Here is a 5,778-nt window from a genome sequence, read left to right on the forward strand (position 1 = left end):
AAACAGGGGCTACCCACTCCACATGACCTTCTTTTCAAGGGCCTGTTTCTCTTGTCCCCATAACTATTGTGGGTATTGATGGCCAAGCTTCAAAACCCCTTAAAACTCCCCCACTCTGGTGCCAACTTGGACAACATTCTTTTATGCACTCTTTTTTAGTTATCCCCACCTGCCCAGTTCCCTTATTAGGCCGAGACATTTTAATCAAATTATCTGCTTCCCTGACTATTCCTGGGCTACAGCCACATCTCATTGCTGCCCTTCTTCCCAGCCCAAAGCCTCCTTCATATCTTCCTCTCGTATCCCCCGACCTTAACCCACAAGTATGGGACACCTCTACTCCCTCCCTGGCAACCGATCACATTCCCATTACCATCCCATTAAAACCTAATCACCCTTACCCTGCTCAATGCTAGTATCCCATCCCACAACAGACTTTAAAGGAATTGAAGCCTGTTATCACTCGCCTGCTACAGCATGGGCTTCTAAAACCTATAAACTCTCCATACAATTCCCCCATTTTACCTGTCCAAAAACCAGACAAGTCTTACAGGTTAGTTCAGGATCTGTACCTTATCAACAAATTGTTTTGCCTATCCACCCTGTGGTGCCCAACTCATACACTCTTTTGTCCTCGATGCCTTCCTCCACAACTCACTATTCCGTCCTTGATCTTAAAGATGCTTTTTCCACTATTCCCCTGCACCCTTCATCCCAGCCTCTCTTTGCTTTTACCTGGACTATCCCTGACACCCATGAGTCCCAGCAGCTTACCTGGGCTGTACTGCCACAAGGCTTCAGGGACAGCCCTCATTACTTCAGCCAAGCTTTCTCTCATGATTTACTTTCTTTCCACCCCTCTGCTTCTCACCTTATTCAATATATTGATGACCTACTTTGTAGCCCCTCCTTTAAATCTCAACAAGACACCCTCCTGCTCCTTCAACATTTATTCTCCAAAGGATATTGGGTATCCCCCTCCAAAGCTCAAATTTCTTCTCCATCCGTTACCTATCTCGGCATAATTCTTCATGAAAACACACGTGCTCTCCCTGCCAATTGTGTCCAGCTGATCTCTCAAACCCCAACCCCTTCTATAAAAACAGCAACTCCTTTTGGGAGTGCGGTCTACAAGGACACTTGAAAAAAGGTTGTCCAAGTAGAAATAAGCTGCCCCCTTGTCCATGCCCCTTATGTCAAGGGAATCACTGGAAGGCCCACTGCCCCCAGGGGATGAAGGTCCTCTGAGTCAGAAGCCACTAACCAGATGATCCAGCAGCAGGACTGAGAGTGACCGGGGCAAGCGCCAGCTCATGCCATCACCCTCACAGAGCCCCGGGTATGCTTGACCATTGAGGGTCAGAAGGTTAACTGTCTCCTGGACACTGGCATGGCCATCTCAGTCTTACTCTCCTGTCCCGGTCAACTGTCCTCCAGATCTGTCATTATCTGAGGGGTCCTAGGACAGCCAGTCACTAGATACTTCTCCCAGCCACTAAGTTGTGACTGGGGAGCTTTATTCTTTTCACATGCTTTTCTAATTATGCCTGAAAGCCCCACTCCCTTGTTAGGGAGAGACATTCTAGCAAAAGCAGGGGCCATTATACACCTGAATATAGGAGAAGGAGCACCTGTTTGCTGTCCCCTGCTTGAGGAAGGAATTAATCCTGAAGTCTGCGCAACAGAAGGACAATATGGATGAGCAAAAAATGCCCATCCTGTTCAAGTTAAACTAAAGGATTCTGCCTCCTTTCCCTACCAAAGGCAGTACCCCCTCAGACCCAAGGCCCAACAAGGATTCCAGAAGATTGTTAAGGACCCAAAAGCCCAAGGCCTAGTAAAACCATGCAATAGCCCCTGCAATACTCCAATTTCAGGAGTACAGAAACCCAATGGACAGTGGAGGTTAGTGCAAGATCTCAGGATTATCAATGAGGCCGCTGTCCTTCTATACCCAGCTGTACCTAACCCTTATAATCTGCTTTCCCAAATCCCAGAGGAAGCAGAGTGGTTTACAGTTCTGGACCTTAAGGATACCTTTTTCTGCATTCCTGTACATCCTGTCTCTCAATTCTTGTTTGCCTTTGAAGAGCCTTCAAACACAACATCTCAACTCACCTGTACTATTCTACCCCAAGGGTTCAGGGATAGCCCCTATCTATTTGGCCAGGCATTAGCCCAAGACTTGAGCCAGTTCTCATACCTGGACACTCTTGTCCTTCGGTACGTGGATGATTTACTTTTAGCTGCCCATTCAGAAACCTTATGCCATCAAGCCACCCAAGTGCTCTTAAATTTAAATTTCCTCACTACCTGTGGTGACAAGGTTTCCAAACTAAAGGCTCAGCTCTGCTCACAGCAGGTTAAATACTTAGGGCTAAAATTATCCAAAGGCACCAGGGCCCTCAGTGAGGAACGTATCCAGCCTATACTGGCTTATCCTCATCCCAAAACCCTAAAGCAACTAAGAGGGTTCCTTGGCATAACAGGTTTCTGCCGAACATGGATTCACAGGTACGGCGAAATAGCTAGACCATTATATACACTAATTAAGGAAACTCAGAGAGCCAATATCCTTTTAGTAAGATGGACACCTGAAGCAGAAGCGGCTTTCCAGGCCCTAACCCAAGCCCCCGTGTTAAGCTTGCCAACGGGGCAAGACTTTTCTTTATATGTCACAGAAAAAACAGCACTAGCTCTAGGAGTCCTTACACAGGTCCGAGGGGCCAGCTTGCAACCCGTGGCATCCCTGAGTAAGGAAATTGATGTAGTGGCAAAGGGTCAGCCTCATTGTTTACGGGTAGTGGCAGCAATAGCCGTCTTAGTATCTATAGCGGTTAAAATAATACAGGGAAGAGATCTTACTGTGTGGACATCTCATGATGTGAACGGCATACTCACTGCTAAAGGAGACTTGTGGCTGTTAGACAACTGTTTACTTAAATATTAGGCTCTATTACTTGAAGGGCCAGTGCTGCGACTGCGCACTTGTGCAACTCTGAACCCAGTCACATTTCCTCCAGACAATGAAGAAAAGATAGAACATAACTGCCAACAAGTAATTGCTCAAACCTATGCTGCTCGAGGGGACCTTTTAGAGGTTCCCTTGACTGATCCCAACCTCAACTTCTATACTGATGGAAGTTCCTTTGTAGAAAAAGGACTTCAAAAAGTAGGGTATGCACTGGTCAGTGATAATGGAATACTTGAAAGTAATCCCCTCACTCCAGGAACTAGTGCTCAGCTGGCAGAACTAATAGTCCTCACTCAGGCACTAGAATTAGGAGAAGGAAGAAGGGTAAATATATATACAGACTCTAAATACGCTTACCTAGTCCTCCATGCCCATGCAGCAATACGGAGAGAAAGGGAAATCCTAACTTCCGAGGGAACACCTATCAAACATCAGGAAGCCATTAGGAAATTATTGTTGGCTGTATGGAAACCTAAAGAGGTGGCAGTCTTACACTGCCAGGGTCATCAGAAAGGAAAGGAAAGGGAAATAGAAGAGAAGCGCCAAGCAGGTATTAAAGCCAAAAGAGCTGCAAGGCAGGATCCTCTAATAGAAATACTTATAGAAGAACTCCTAGTATAGGGTAATCCCCTCCGGGAAACCAAGCCCCAGTACTCACCAGGAGAAATAGAATGGGGAATCTCATGAGGACATAGTTTTCTCCCCTCAGGATGGCTAGCCACCGAAGAAGGGAAAATACTTTTGCCTGCAGCTAACCAATGGAAATTACTTAAAACCCTTCAACAAACCTTTTACTTAGGCATTGATAGCACCCATCAGATGGCCAAATCATTTTTTACTGGACCAGGCCTTTTCAAAACTATCAAGCAGATAGTCAGGGCCTGTGAAGTGTGCCAAAGAAATAATCCCCTGCCTTATTGCCAAGCTCCTTCAGGAGAACAAAGAACAGGCCATTACCCAGGAGAAGACTGGCAACTAGATTTTACCCACATGCCCAAATCTCAGAGATTTCAGTATCTACTAGTCTGGGTAGATACTTTGGTTGGGAAGAGACCTTCCCCTGTAGGACAGAAAAGGCCCAAGAGACAATAAAGGCACTAGTTCATGAAATAATTCCCAGATTCGGACTTCCCCGTGGCTTACAGAGTGACAATAGCCCTGGTTTCAAGGCTACAGCAACCCAGGGAGTATCCTAGGCGTTAGGTATACAATATCACTTACACTGTGCCTGGAGGCCACAGTCCTCAGGGAAGGTCGAGAAAATGAACGAAACACTCAAACGACATCTAAAAAAGCTAACCCAGAAAACTCACCTCGCATGGCCTTCTTTGTTGCCTATAGTCTTACTAAGAATCCGAAACTCTCCCCAAAAAGCAGGACTTAGCCCATACGACATGCTGTATGGACAGCCCTTCCTAACCAATGACCTTGTGCTTGACCGAGAAACGGCCAACTTAGTTGCAGACATCACTTCCTTAGCCAAATATCAACAAGTTCTTAAAACATTACAAGGAGCCCGTCCCCGAGAAGAGGGAAAGGAACTATTCCACCCTGGTGGTATGGTATTAGTCAAGTCCCTTCCCTCTAATTCCCCATCCCTAGATACATCCTGGGAAGGATCCTACCCAGTCATTTTATCTACCCCAACTGCGGTTAAAGTGGCTGGAGTGGAGTCATAGATACATCACACTCGAGTCAAACCCTGGATACAGCCAAAGGAACCTGAAAATCCAGGAGACAACACTAGCTATTCCTGTGAACCTCTGGAGGATTTGCGCCTGCTCTTCAAACGACAACCAGGAGGAAAGTAACTAAAATCGTAAATCCCCATGGCCCTCCCTTATCATATTTTTCTCTTTACTGTTCTCTTACCCCCTTTCACTCTCACTGCACCCCCTCCATGCCTCTGTACGACCAGTAGCTCCCCTTACCAAGAGTTTCTATGGAGAATGCAGCACCCTGGAAATATTGATGCTTCATTGTATAGGAGTTTATCTAAGGGAACCCCCACCTTCACTGCCCACACCCATATGCCCCGCAACTGTTATAATGCTGCCACTCTTTGCATGCAATCAAATACTCACTATTGGACAGGAAAAATGATTAATCCTAGTTGTCCTGGAAGACTTGGAGCCACTGTCTGTTGGACTTATTTCACCCATACCAGTATGTCTGATGGGAGTGGAGTTCAAGATCAGGCAAGAGAGAAACACATAGAAGAAGTAATCTCCCAACTGACCCGGGTACATAGCACCTCTAGCCCCTGCAGAGGACTAGATCTCTCAAAACTACATGAAACCCTCCGTATCCATACTCGCCTGGTAAGCCTATTTAATACCACCCTCCTTGGGCTCCATGAGGTCTCGGCCCAAAACCCTACTAACTATTGGATGTGCCTCCCCCTGCACTTCAGGCCATACATTTCAATCCCTGTACCTGAACAATGGAACAACTTCAGCACAGAAATAAACACCACTTCTGTTTTAGTAGGACCTCTTGTTTCCAACCTGGAAATAACCCGTACCCCAAACCTCACCTGTGTAAATTTTAGCAGTACTATAGACACAACCAACTCCCAATGCATCAGGTGGGTAACTCCTCCCACACGAATAGTCTGCCTACCCTCAGGAATATTTTTTGTCTGCGGTACCTCAGACTATCGTTGTTTGAATGGCTCTTCAGAATCTATGTGCTTCCTCTCATTCTTAGTGCCACCTATGACCATCTACACTGAACAAGATTTATACAATTATGTCATACATAAGCCCCGCAACAAAAGAGTACCCATTCTTCCTTTTGTTATC

This window comes from Mandrillus leucophaeus, unplaced genomic scaffold, assembly GCF_000951045.1.
Source record: "Mandrillus leucophaeus isolate KB7577 unplaced genomic scaffold, Mleu.le_1.0 Scaffold565, whole genome shotgun sequence".
In the NCBI taxonomy this organism is placed as follows: Eukaryota; Metazoa; Chordata; class Mammalia; order Primates; family Cercopithecidae; genus Mandrillus; species Mandrillus leucophaeus.